General features: G+C 49.0%; 1 long non-coding RNA gene across 5 annotated transcripts; it reads left to right on the plus strand.

The window, feature by feature from the left end:
- Positions 1-1,163: 1,163 nt before the first annotated feature.
- LOC103677628 lies at positions 1,164-13,708 on the plus strand. 5 transcript variants are annotated; one of them, XR_005832531.1, is made up of 5 exons: positions 1,164-2,046; positions 8,298-8,857; positions 9,023-9,146; positions 10,382-10,462; positions 13,247-13,708. It is a non-coding gene; the product is annotated as an uncharacterized LOC103677628 (long non-coding RNA). The 5 variants fall into 5 exon arrangements; XR_005832532.1 differs by lacking the exon at positions 1,164-2,046 and adding an exon at positions 2,054-2,293; XR_005832533.1 differs by lacking the exon at positions 8,298-8,857 and having other exon boundaries at positions 1,172-2,046.
- Positions 13,709-14,088: the final 380 nt, after the last annotated feature.

Here is a 14,088-nt window from a genome sequence, read left to right on the forward strand (position 1 = left end):
TTTAAATTCATTACGCACTCAGGAGCTATGTGACCTTGGGTAGTTACTTAATCTTCCCATGCCTCACTCTACTCATCTGTGAAATGGGGATACTAAGAGCACCTGCCTTGCTTTGGCAGCATTTCCAACAGAGGTTTTGCACTCATTTCCAACAGTAGCTGCCTTCACGGACTGCTGCTGACGTCTGAGTTGCCTACCCTGCCCCACCAAAACTTCCCTTTGCCTTTTCTGCCAGCCCTTCCACTTTTGTAACTCATTCTTCATTTTATTTATTTGAAGATTTTATTTATTTGAGAGAGAGAGAGAGAGCATGAGCGGAGGTGGGGGGCGGGTGGGCAGAGGGAGAGGGAGCCCAACACAGGGCTCGATCCCAGGACCCCAAGATCATGACCTAAGCTGAAGGTAGATACTTTACCGTCTGAGCCACCCAGGTGCTCCTACTAATTCCTCATTTTAAATCCCCTCTTTTAAGTGATAAGCCTATTCTTATTTATTTGTTTGGGAGAGAGAAAGGGATAGGGCATGAGCAGGACAGGGAAGGGCAGAGGGAGAAGGACAAGCAGACTCCCCACTGAGCGTGCAGCCTCACAGGAGGCTCCATCCCAGGACCCTGAGATCACGACCTGAGCTGAAATCAAGAGTCCGAGGTTCAGTGGACTGCACCACCCAGGCTCCCCAAGTGATAAGCCTATTCTCACTGTTACTATCATTTAGACTTTGAATCTCATCATCACTTTCCAAAGACTCCTGCTTTTTCCAAAACAAATCCATTTCCATACATAAATATAGATTGGCTGATTTGAGAGCAAATATTCTCTGACCCTTTGCTGAGCCTACAGGTGCACCTGCAAGAACTGAGAGACCAGCCACTTTTCTTCCCAGGCTGACCCCCAGGAGGACTGCCCATAACCTGAAATTTACCCATCTTGACCCCTGGGCTGAAACATCCTCAAAAAGGCCTACTGTCCCTCTTCAGGGCTCTGATGGAGGGGTCTGGGAGTCTGAAGGCTCTGCCCTCCCTGCTCATAACCACCCCACTTCAACTTGCTGAGGGGGCGGGGTGGCCCAGTGTTGCCAGAAGAGTCAAGTGACCCAGACGCAGCCCAGTTCCTCCACCAGGTCCCCGTGTGCAGTGAAGTGGTCAGCTTGTGTTCAGGGCCGGAGTGTGGCCTGGCCGGAATGAGGCTGAAATGAGAAAGGCACTGGACCCAAGAGTCGAGGAGACGTCCCTTTCAGGACTGTGCGAGGGCAGGCTCAGCCTTAAAAAGCAGTGCCTCCTTCTACTTTGTGCAGTCGGAACCACTGCCCCACCTTAGCCTCGCCCTTGTAGACGGGCCTTTTTCATGAAAACAACAACGCAAAACTTGGCATGTCAGGTCGGGAGGATGCCTTTAAGGTCATGGGATTCCACTGCTTCTCAGAGTGTGGTCCCTGGACATTTAGCGGAATCTAAAATACAGATTTCCGGGCCCAAACCCAGACTTACAGATCCAGAACTTGAGAGGTGGGTTAGGAATCTGCATTTTCATAGAGTCTCAGACCCTTTTCACAAAGTAACAGTTGAGAACTTCCGATGCTTGTAACAGGCAACACAGCCTCCGGGAGCCGCCGGCTTCCGACAGAAGACAATGGGAAGTTCATTACAGCGGACACATTTCTGCCTCCCCCAGACTCCGCCCTCTGTCTCAGATCTGCAGTGACACTGAACGTTTCATCTCTTTTCTACACGCAGCCCTCCAGCACTGAGGGCGCCTCGCACGTGCTCAGCCCCTCGGTGAGGACCTCCACCCCTTCACTAAACCATGCCTGTGCACTGGACCCTTCTTCACGTGCCACCAGGCATGCAGGGAGAGCAAGAAGTGACGAGAGCCTCTTCAGGCAGGCCTGCGCCGCCGACCAGAGCTACGGCACTGAAATGGAATATTTCCAGCACCAACGTATCATTCCACTGAATTATAACCTCAGCTCTGCAATGTAGCAACCCGCCTTGAGCGAGATTCCCGGGATCGGTCTGCTGCCCCCTTCCGGCCGTGGGCAGCACTCCAGGTAGTTAAGGCTGGCGGTGGGGTGTGATTTTTACCCACGTGGGAGGGAGAAAGGCAGGTAACCCGCCCCCCAAGGCAAAAGCCAGGAGTTGCTGATCCGAAGCGAGGAGCAGAGAAAGAAGCGTGCGGCAGAGAGGGGGAACTGCACGGGAAGAGGGGCCCCACAGATGTAGACCCGGACCCCTGGGACCCCAGCGTGGCTGAGTTCCGCCCGGGTTCTGGATCTGGCTCTTTCGTCAGCTCGAAAGGTGAGTCAGGACAGCCCGTGCAGCCTTTCAAGTTCGAGAAACGCTCCTAGCAGCTGTTTCTCAGAATCATTCAGAGGAAGATGGCAATGTGCTGACTTATCCTTCCTGGAAGGGAAAGGACTGCATTGTCGAGGTGCTTTTCTTAATTGTGTGAAGGGAAAGAAAGCCTGAATCTTCACGAGTCTAAGAAAATGTTTTTCTCTTGGAGAGAATTATCGCAAAGGAACAATGAGCTACAGGGCAAAAGCATGTTATGCTGGACTGTTAGAAATAACTCACTCACTACAGGGCAGTGCGTGGGGATCGCCTACTAGGTCTCTGAGCAGGTGGCTTTGACTTTGGTCATTATAAAAGTGTCCTCGAGTTCAAAGGAAGTCCATTTTCCATTTCATAGGAATCGAACAATGAAGGGCGCATAGGGAGGGGGTGGGATCATTCTGGAACACAGTAGGTATGCCGTAACCCCCGCTGAATTCACATGTGATAGAATAGTTAGGAGAGGAAGCATAGCATAGACTGCATGGAGAGCTACAGACAAGGACGGATTTGTGTCCGGAGCACCCGAAACGTTTCTTGGAAGTATTTAATGATTCTGGTTAGCATCTGCCTTTGGAGGGACAGGGATGGAGATGGTTAATGCTTAACATTTAATGTTACTCAAAACCAAGCAATGAGTTGGGGTCCCCATCACATCTCATTTAGGAACAAACAGTCCTGTTTACCAAGGAAATCACTAAAAATACCATCGCCAAGTCAAAGATGTGCTTTTGCTTCACCTTGGAGCTTTGGGATGAAACTAAGTAATGCTCAGCACTGACCCAGTGCTAAAATGTCAAGAAAGCTTAGACAGCTATAGATACAGGCTCACTGTTGAATTGTGGCACAAATCAGAGGTTTAAAATAAAGCAGTATTTATTAGGGATGTTAGACAGATATAAAAGGACTTCTCAAACTCAGACCTACTGACATTTTGGACCAGATCATTCTTTATGGTGGGGGCTGCCCTAATCCTTACAGGATGTTGAGCTGCATCCCTGGTCTCCGTCCACCAGGCACTAGCCACCACCCCTACCCCCATCATTGCAGTCAAAAATGTCTGCAGACATCGCCCCTGGGGAGCAAAGCTGCCCCTGGTTGAGGACCACTGAGATACGCCAACTGGACAGAAAATTGAAAGCATGTTAAGAATGTCATTTGGCAAAAAAAAAAAAAAAAAAAAAAAGAATGTCATTTGGCAATCATTAGCAATTAATTTCTTCATTGTCTTTATTATCAGTCGACTTCCAGGGTAGGAAGCAACAGGAGCTATTATCACTACTCTTCTTGATGCAGAAGCACATGTGAGACAAGCCATCAATCCTCTCACTGTCGTACATAAGGGTGGACGTCCAAGTCACTGTTAGTTCACACTAGAAAGGACTGCCCCCCCACCCCAATCTCTGCCTGTTTCGGATTTCTACCAGAAAGAAAACCCTCTACCAAGTAAGAAGGATTTTCATTTTCTTAGTACTCAGAAACTTCAGAAATTGACTAAAATTGTCATTATCACCAAGATTAACATGGATCCACTCTGTTGAGCATCTGCTGTATTTGAGAAGCTCTTAGAAGAGCTTCTGTTTAAAAGGACTAGGGAGGGCACTTCAGGGTGGCTCAGGTGGTTAAGCACCTGCCTTCCACTCAGGTCGTGGTCCTGGGATCCTGGGACCGAGCCCCACATTGGGACTGAGCCCTGCATTGGGCTCCCTACTTGACGGGGAGCCTGCTTCTCCCTCTCTCCCTATGCCACTCCCCCTGCTTGTGCACTCTCTCTCTCAAATAAATAAATAAATAAATAAATAAATAAATAAATAAAATCTTTAAAAAATTAAAAATAAAAGGGCTAGGGAGCATGCCATTGAGTTTCGTGAGGTTTTCCATGTTCCCACTGTAATAGGGGGAACTTTCATTTGAACCTATAAACTCACACAGTGAATTTTGTGAATAAAAAAGCAGATTCACTACTATGTTTTCAAATTGCAGCTTTTGGGGGGACTTGGCACTCAAAAGATATTTGTTTTTGCTCTGAGTTGAAATAAATCCACATCAAATATCATAAAAATAATTCCCAGAAGGGGACAAACAACCAAAAACCAAGCAATGAAAGAATGTACAATACCCCTGGTAAACAAAAATGTAAATGAAAACCATAATTAAATTCCATTTTTACCTATTAAAATAATAAAAATGCTTTAGTCTTTCTAACACCGAATGCTGGCTAGCATGTGGTAAAACTGGCACGCTCGTGCATTGCTAGTGACACCCTAAGTGGATACAACTCTTTTGGAAATTAATTTGATCTCAAAAGCCAAAAATGGCTCACCATTTTAAATTCAATAATCCCACATCGAATTATTTATTCTAAGAAAGTATCTAATGTATGGAAAAAGCAATTTTCAAGGAAAGATGTGTTTCCTGGGATTAGTCAAAATGATAAAAAATTGTAAGTAAGTATCCAGCACGAGGTATGGTTAGGGTATAGCAGGATGTATAGCCGGCCCTGTGGAATGTGATAGAACTATTAAAATGGTGGTTATAGGGGGCGCCTGGGTGGCACAGCAGTTAAGCGTCTGCCTTCGGCTCAGGGCATGATCCTGGCGTTCTGGGATGGAGCCCCACATCAGGCTCTCCGCTATGAGCCTGCTTCTTCCTCTCCCACTCCCCCTGCTTGTGTTCCCTCTCTCTCTGGCTGTCTCTATCCTGTCGGATAAATAAATAAAATCTTTAAAAATAAATAAATAAATAAATAAATAAATAAACAAATAAATAAATAAATAAAATGGTGGTTATAAAGGCCACATAATAACAGAAGGAATTCTTTTTTTTTTAAGATTTTATTTATTTATCTGACAGAGAGAGAGCGAGAGAGCACAAGCAGGGCGAGCAGCAGAGGGAGAGGGAGAAGCAGGCTCCCCGCAGAGCAGGGAGCCCAATGTGGGGCTCGATCCCAGGACCCTGAGATCATGCCCTGAGCCGAAGGCAGACACTTAACCGACTGAGCCACACAGGCATCCCTAACAGAAGGAATTCTTATGTCAAAACATGAAGAGTGAATTTAATGGCTGCTGAGTACAGCCCTCTAGTCATGTGTGCACGTGTGTGCACACACACATACAAATACATATACACACACTTGGAAAAAAAAGCCCCAAAATACTAACAGCTGGTGGGCTAGGTGTTCTGTGGTTGTTTAGAATGACAAATGGTTTTCTTTTCCCTGTGACCTAATTTTTCTGTTAGTTTACTTTCATAATTTGAAAGGAAATATTCCAAAACAGAATACTTCCTCACCGCCATCACGTCCTGTCTCCCTTTTTGTTTTTCGACTCTGGTGACTGGTTTCTGCTTATCTATGCCCTTCACGCCACTTTTTCTTTCAAAAAATACTTCTTAAATTTTGTGCATTATCAAAGCAAACCCTGCTCACGGGTAGAAAAGTAAGGCAGGATTAGGGTATGAAGTCGAAATGAGAATCCTTCCCGTTGGTGCCTCCAGCCCCTTCTTCCGACCCTCCTCCCGTGGTCCTGGTCCGTCTCTCCAGAGGCAGCGGTGACCCACGGGGGGTGTGTCTGCTTCCGAGCTTCTCCTCTGCATTCGCACACGCATGTGGGCCATGTTTACGCCAATGAAATCATGTTTTACACATCACCCTGCCCACTCTGGTTGTGACAGGTTGTGCCAAATTGCCCTCCAAAGAAGTGACCCCAACAATGTATCCTTAGCTCTGTTTCCCTTTCTCACTAAAATCCTAAACTGTTTGATCTTTGCCAAGCCGATAAGCGAGAAATGATAGCTCACAGCTGTTCTAATTAACGTGTCATTCCTTATGAGTGAAGTCGAACACAGTTTATGAAGTCTGTTGGCCAGCATTTGGGAGTGTGCGTGGGGATTCCGTCTTCTCTTTCTGGCTGGCCGCCAGGGCTCAGCTGCAAGGTCACGGCCACCCATCTCTCCAGGAACATTCTCGAAGCCATGACGGAATTAGTAGCACCTCATTCACTTTTAGTTCTCATCCGTCTTACAAGCTTATGAAAAAAAGGGCTGGAGGGAATTAGAATTGCCCCATTTATAAGATGATCTAAATACCCGTACTTTGTGTTGGTTTGTTCTGTCGGACACCACTTCGTCGGGTCCGATACTGTTACCAAGAAGGATAGCTGTGGTTTTTAAATTGATGTTTCTACACTATTTGCAGTTAGTGACTAAAAAAGAGCAATCAATTTGGATATTTGCTTTTAAAATTTCTCTGTGCACCTCCGCTATTTCCTGTAGCGGACACTGTTCCAGTTTCACACGAAACTAATGCGCACACCTCCTACCCCATTCAGTGGCCCAAGGTACAAGTGTTCGTGTCGTTATGATGTGACACAGACAAGTACAGGGGGTTTCCACAGAGCTGTTGTAGATTTTAAAACTGGAATATGATAGGAACCATTCAACTCCACACACAAGTCTGAATACCTTTCTCTTATTTCTCCTTCCTCTGTTACTTCCCTTCTATGATGTAGGAGGAAAATGTTATGGCCCCTGGCTAGATACGAAGTCCACACCAACCCCTGAGAAGAAAATTCCATCGGCTTCTCCATGTGATTTACATACTGCATCCATGGTGCCTAGGGTCTGTGTTAGTGAAGTTCGCAAGTTCTAGAACTCCAAAGGCTGTCTGGGAGGGCAGTGATGCAGGACATCTGGAGCTGAGACAGGAAAAGAGACACGTAGGGATTGGTGACATGATCTCTAATGCTGTCAGGGGTAGAGGGAGTGGGGCTTCTTTCCCCTCAGGGCCACCAGCAGACACAGATGACGAGACTTGCCCAGAGCAGGGGCTTTGTGTCATGCATGAGACACAACTGTTCTTTACCTCAGAAGGATGAGGAAAGGAACTGTCCCTGCTGGTTAGGAGCCCTGCTGAGCTGGGACCCTCTCTTGGCCTTTTAGATAAATGGGCTCGTGTTCAGGTGCAGGACAGTCGTTCTTCTAGATAGGGTTTTAAGTGGCTTAGCTTCTATGGCACCCCTGGGGTAAGCAACCTCGATAAGCGTGGGCACCAACAGTCAATCTGTAATTCATTCAGTCACCAGTTGCTTCCTACTTTCTATTTAACCAAAGGGCATGCACCTGGGGATCCCCATCAGGCCAGAGAGGCGGTCCGATTTCATGTCTGTCCACAGAAAGCCGAGCAAATGGTGTGGGAAGAAGCTGTTGCTTGTTCACGGCTGCAGTCTTCCCGATTTGCTGTGCGTAAGGACACCGAGGTGCTGGTTTTTGCAAGGATACTGTGGAAAAAGTGGAGCCTGGTGAAGAGACACTTGAATAGTAGTAGTTGATGTAATCATCAAATATATGTTGAAGACCTACCGTGTGCCAGGAAGACAGGGACTCACACGCGTCTTCCACACTTGCTTCTGAAAAGGCAGCATCAAGAGTCAGGATCAGCAGAAGGCTGTGTGGGAACCATGTGGCTCTGCACGCTGTAGGATCGGGGGGCAAGGAGCCCTTGTGCTCAGCTCCACTGCTTTGCGCCCTGTGCTCAGAATCACCAAAGTGGGTTCTGGCCGAGTGAGAGCAGGCATCTTGAGTTTGGCAGACCGTCAGATACCTGAGTTCCAATCCAGCTCTGTGACCTTGGGCAAGTTCTCCACTCTGACCCTCTGTTTCCTCGTCTGTAAAACGGGGGCAGTACTCCTTACCTGGGAAGATAAGATTGTGCATCCACGGGACTGATGGAGAAGGCAGGCCAACCTCCCTGCAGCCCTCGACTTGCCCTGGGAACCTTTCTTTCTAGGTTTTCTTGCCCTTCCTCCTGCTCCGTGGCAAGGAGAAGAGACCGTGCGCTTGGAAGTCACAGAGACCAGATTTCAGACAGAGTCATGGAGGTCTCATTTCAGATCCCAGCTCTCCCCCTCGCTTGCTGAGCGATTTTGAACATACAAACTGTCTGAATCTCTCTGTTCTTTCTGTAAAACAGGCCGTGCCTGCCTCGTGGGGCCGGGGGAGTGAGATGAGGTCGCATGTGAAAGACCTTAGCAGGGCGCTGGTGCTGTGCCTCGGGTTTGAGACTGACCTCCCCACCCTGACTCCGAATTGCCCTAAAGGGGGGGCCCTGCAGATTCCCGGCCAGGCCGAGAGTGTGACATGTCCTGGAGGCAAAGTGACGGGAATGAAAGCCCCACATCTCATGGTAATCCCTGGAGCCGGAAGCGCCGGCTAAATCAGCCTGCCTGCGAGTTAGCGGAGGATCAGCGGGAGAGAGAAGCTGCCAGAGAACGAGCTGCCTGCCTGGGTGGCCTCCTGCCAGCAGGCCCGTGCTGAGCGTGGCAGTGGAGTAAATCACAGTGAACAACAGCTTCGGGCCGCGCGCTCTGCTTCCCCGCCATCATTCCACCGCTGTCCCTGCACCACCATGACCCACCTGTCACTGCCGGTTTGCCCTGCACGGAAGTCTTCCCACCCAGGAGGGCTGCCGTAGCCCCGCCAACACGCCCTGCTCCCCTGGTCTGCAAACCCCGGCTCGACGGGCGATGATGAGTTCTGTTTTCTTTTTTCTTTTCTTTTCTTTTCTTTTTTCTTTTCTTTTCTTTTCTTTTTTCTTTTCTTTTCTTCCTTTCCTTTCCTTTCCTTTTTTTTTTTTTATTAGCATTCATTTTCTTTTTATGTGAGCACAGTTGACACACAATGGTACATTCGTTTCAGGTGGACAGCACAGTGATTCCACAAGTCTGTCCGTTCCGCTGTCGTAGCCGCCGTCTGTCACCACACATCGCTGTGGCAGCCGCGCTTACTGTACTGCCTGCGCTGTGCCTTCCATCCCCGTGATGTAAGGAGAAGCAACACCTCCCGCCCCCTTTCCCCCACTTTGCCCATCCCAAAGGGTGCTTGCAGCAGAACGGGGCCCGCTCGGGACAGGCTTCTGGAGACCCGTTAAGAGTCCTGTCTTTTGTATCCTGTCTGGGTCAGCCCGCCCTCCCAGAGACCAAACTTGACCAAGTAACAAAAGCTTCTCCCGGGTAGAAAATTGTACAACTGCCCTCTAACCCCTAACCAGACTTTAGGGGCAAAGGAACAGAGGTACGCCCACCATTCCACCTAATGCCTTTACAGGACTATCCCATTCTGGGCAGGGCAGTTTGCTGTCCTACCTGATTGGTTGGGATTTTGTTGTGTATTTTAAAATGAATGAATACACTGGGGTGCCTGGCTGGTCAGTCGATAGAGCATGGGATTCTGGATCTCAGGGTTGTGAGTTCAAGCCCCATGTTGGGTGTAGACATTACTTAAAAATCTTTTTTAAAAAACCCAAATATACACACATTTTTAAAAAATAAATAAAATTAATGGTATTTCTCCCAAGGAAGGGAAGCTCTTTCTCATGGGGTCAACCAACTTGCTCAGACCATAGGAAGCCCACCATGAAGTTAGGACGGAATATAGGCTTCTTGGGTCACAGACCAAGCCGCCATGGTCAAGTCCGTGGTTACCCTTTCTCTTGGCGCCCTCGGAGAGTGGTGTTACAATGGAGAGCACTTACGTGTGTGTGTGTGGAAGTGAGAAGGGCTCCAGCTCTGTCAGTGTACCTGGGCCCGTGTGGGCTCTGCCAGCTGCTGGCTCTGACTTTACAGGTCAGTCTTAACCTCTCTGAGTCTTGAGGCGCCATCTGTGAAACAGAGTTAATACTCCTCCTCAGACAGGATTATGGTGGGGATGAAATATGAGAAGTTGTACAGAAAGAGCTAACACAGCCGCTGGCACCGAACAGCTGCTCAGTAAGTCATAGCTGTTACCATCTCAGCTCCCAGACCCTGTATGTCCCCAGCTGGGCATCAGTGGGTGAGCCTCTTACCCTCTCTGAGCTTGATTTCTTTATTCTTGAAATAAGAGGTGCTCTCTCCACCCTCCAGATAACAGCTAACAAAGCCACACCAACAAGCAGTCCCCCAAACCCCAGGCTGACTGTGGCCACCCTGCAGGTGCGAATGACCCACACAGAGGCAGTTAATAGTTGCTGAGTAAAGCCTGCCATGACCTTTCTAAAAAATTATGTTTGATCCCCAGAGCTTCGTCAGTGAGCAAGAACCATGCCAGGAGGTCTGGAGAAGGCGTGTTATCGGTGCATTTCGAAAATCGCCAGCAATGGTGAGTCACGGCCCTGAGAAATGCCCCAACTTTGAAGGATTTGGGGTCTGGGATCCCATGACTTGTTAGCCATGTGCTGTAGCATGAGAACAAGTGACCCATGGGCTGGTCTGTGCTTGGCTCCGGGTGGCCCTGGGGTAGGCCTGGGAGGACCGCGTCCTGGCCCCCGTTGGTACCTTCTAGTTCTACTCGTTATTTATTAATCTTTAGCCTTCCCCGTACATAGGATGTGTTTTCAGTATAATATGTGTTCGAAGAATGTTTGAGTGAATGGAGTCACTGGGACAACCAATGTGTAATGGCCGTGGAGCTGGGAGACATGGCGGGCAGATGTGAAACCACTGGCTTTGCATTTGGGTCGCTTTGTGTTGTGCCCACCCCACCCTATCTCCTTGCCAAATTGGACTTTTCCTCCACCATCACCTGCTGGAGTCCTTGCTGTCCCAGGGGACTGGGTCATGTTACAGAAGGCCCAGGCGACATCTTGACATTTGGAATATCCTAAAGCAAATCCCAAGCCTTGAGGTTCCTTGGGACAAAAGCATTCGCCTCATGGTGTGAGATGTTGTCTGAGGCTTCCCATAAAGTTCCCTTTACTCACAGTTCATCTGTAAAATCTCAGAGCAATCGTGTCCGGAAGTAGCAGTCCGTAGGCAGAGCAGACCAGGGGAGACGGGACGATGATGGATGCCTGGCTCAACAGTGTTGGCCCGTGGGCAGCCATGTACTATCTCCAACTCCCCACCTCCGTCTCCCCACAGGGTCTCCGGCTCACCGCTGCACCCTCACACCTCCAGCAGTGCCTGGCATATAGTAGGAGCATAATACGTGTCCACTGGATGCCTAGATGGGGGAAGGAATGAACCACCTTGTCCTCTAGCTGATGTGTCCGGCCCCCATCTCATCTCATCCTCCTCAGGCACAGCCTGATGTTTTCCTCCAGGGATGGCTCTGGGGGCCACTGCCCTCTTCAGCCTCCCACCCCCCCAGAGCACACCCACCATGTGGGAGCCAGAGCGGGAGCAGTAGAGCTGGAACCTGTGCCCAGAGGCTCTGAGGCTCTGGCAGGAGCAAAAACACACAAGCTGCCCTCTGGAAGAGGCGATGCCTTTGGCCACACTGTTGTTCTATGTTCTCCTGAAATTAACTGCCACCCCACCTCTCCACACATATCCCTTCCCGTTCTTGGAACGAGGGCCCTGACAGTGAGACCAAGTTAGCCAGAGAGGAACTATTACTCTCAGGGTTTCCCAGAAAAACGGATGTTTCTGGGTTCTGCCAGAAGTCCCCTGGTCTAGGCTATCAGCTCTTCAAGTGCCCTTGAAAGGTGATAGAAAACCTTTGACTGGCCCTCCCCTATCTGGGCTCTCCTGGATCCCTGAGCTTTCACTGTTTGTTTTGTGAACAAGTCTGTCTTCAGCTTGGACCCTGGAGGGCCTCCTATGTGCTCCCCCTGCACCCTGCCTGGTCCCCCTCAGCACACCCTCCATGCACAGCCAGGGCCAGGGAGGTCTCTCCCTGCTTGGTGACTCCCCTTTCCTGCAGAACTTCAGATCACTCGGAAGACCCTTTGTAAGCTGAGCCCTGCTCAGCTCTTGTGTCATCCCTTCCTTTTTGACTTCTCACCCTGGAAAAGGCAGCCAGACAAAAACATCTCAGCTTCTCTGAAAACACCAGGCTCCCTTTGTCCCCTGGGCCCCCCAAAAGGGCACCTCTCTGCCCTGAGGTCTCCTACATCCCACCTGCCCTCTTGCAAAGATTGGATCAGGCAAGAAGCTTCCATGGATGCTAAATCTAAGAGGAAATTTTGATGACCAACCAGCACGATGTTTGCATAGTCTTAGAAACTTTCCATAGACTCCTTACTGGTTGGAAGGGAGGAAAAAAAATAGTAATTATACCATGGAAAAATTGGGGAAAACTTTGGGGTTCAAAATTAACATCACCAATGAGGGACAGGTGGTCATCACCTGCACAGCAATCTGGCCAAGAATGTACAGCCTTAACCTAAACACAACGGGACGAAGCTAGGAATGTTCTATTCAAAGACAGCGGAAGGTACTGTTGTCTTAGTCCGTTTGGGCTGCCATAGCAACTTACCCTAGACTGGGTGGCTTAAAAACAACAAACATTTATTTCTTAAGTTCTGGAGGCGGGAAGTCCAAGGTCAGGGTGCCAGCGTGGTCAGGTTCTGATGAGAGCCCTTTCTCAGTGTCAAGACTGCTGACTTCTCATTGTATCTTCACATGGCGAAGAGCAGGGCCTACTTAACAAAAGAGAGAGAGAGAGAGAGAGAGAGAGAATTTCACAATTAACATACCTCTTAGAATTTAGACTGGAAAAAAGCCTCCCTGGTCTTATCCCAAATTTCTTAAAATGCTATGCTAGATGCAAATACGCCAGAGTGTTTTCCTTTCAAATGACTTTTAAATTTTCTTCTTCTTTCTGCAGTTTTCACATTTCCTATTAAGTAGTACATACTAACACCATTAGATAAAAAAGTTATGTTTTTGAAACAGTCTTCAGATATCCCCTTAGGTTAATTTGCTGCTCGTCCTTACCCACATATAGATTTAGCCAAATGGTGGCGGGGAAGGGGAGAGGAGGGGGGCTTGGGGCCTCACGGAGTGACCCATCCATCTCTCTGTCCATCAAAAGAGCAGGGCAGCCTCTGTCATGCCCTCAGACCCCACCAAGCCACCCGGTAGAACTTTCCAGAGCTGCCCTGGACCACTACCCAGCCCTGACCATCAGCCTGCCATCTTATGTATTCTTTTCCATCAGGTTCACTCTGCTGCATTTGCTTCCTGACGCCAGCCTGGAGGATGAATTTAATAACTGGGAAGCAATGAAATTGTGATGAATGCATGGCCTCCAGCCATCACAGGAAAACTCAATTAAATGCGACGAGTGTGGTGAACCCAGGTCACGGGCACCTGTCAGGGCATCCTGGGAAGCTCTTGAGCTCCACACGGAGACAGAAGCTGAAAAGAGGGCAACGAAGCATAGACTCAGGAGGGACACCTGGAGAGAGGCCCTCCGGCCTGTGACTGGACCCAAAGATCTGTGCCCCTGGGTGCTTGCAGCCCCCAGCACGGTGGAGAGAGACTCACAATACTCCACGCACTGAACGGAGAGTGGCAATTTTATCCTACGGTTCTGCTATGAGCAATAGCACGTGTTATGTTGTGTTGTGTTCTTTTTTAGTTTATTTTTAAAACCTTAAAATGTCTCTCCTAGATAAAATTCATCTGACTTCAGTGTCCTACTTGCCAGACTACCGAGAAAATCCGTCTTGGGCTTTTCAGCCACACAGGAGTTCAGGTTGTAGGAGCTGAAGGAGGGGGGTCGCTCTTTCGGAGTTTGGGGCAGAGAATGCTTCCACTCTCCGGGCAAAGCCATTATGAGTCTATTCGGACCCTTTGTGCAACTTTTAAAAGGCGCCCTCCTGGTAGGGGTAGCTTCGAGGACACGCGGCTTAGGAGCAAATGGTGTTTTTCTTAGAAGAAAGGGCATTCCCTTCTTCCAGGCAACGGAAGCCTCACCCAGGCCCCCTGTTTCCTGCACGAACTGCCCAGCAGTGCACTGTCCTTGCCATAGAGCCAGCACTGGGCCAGGCTTGGGCT

This window comes from Ursus maritimus, unplaced genomic scaffold, assembly GCF_017311325.1.
Source record: "Ursus maritimus isolate PB19 unplaced genomic scaffold, ASM1731132v1 scaffold_10, whole genome shotgun sequence".
Lineage (NCBI taxonomy): Eukaryota > Metazoa > Chordata > Mammalia > Carnivora > Ursidae > Ursus > Ursus maritimus.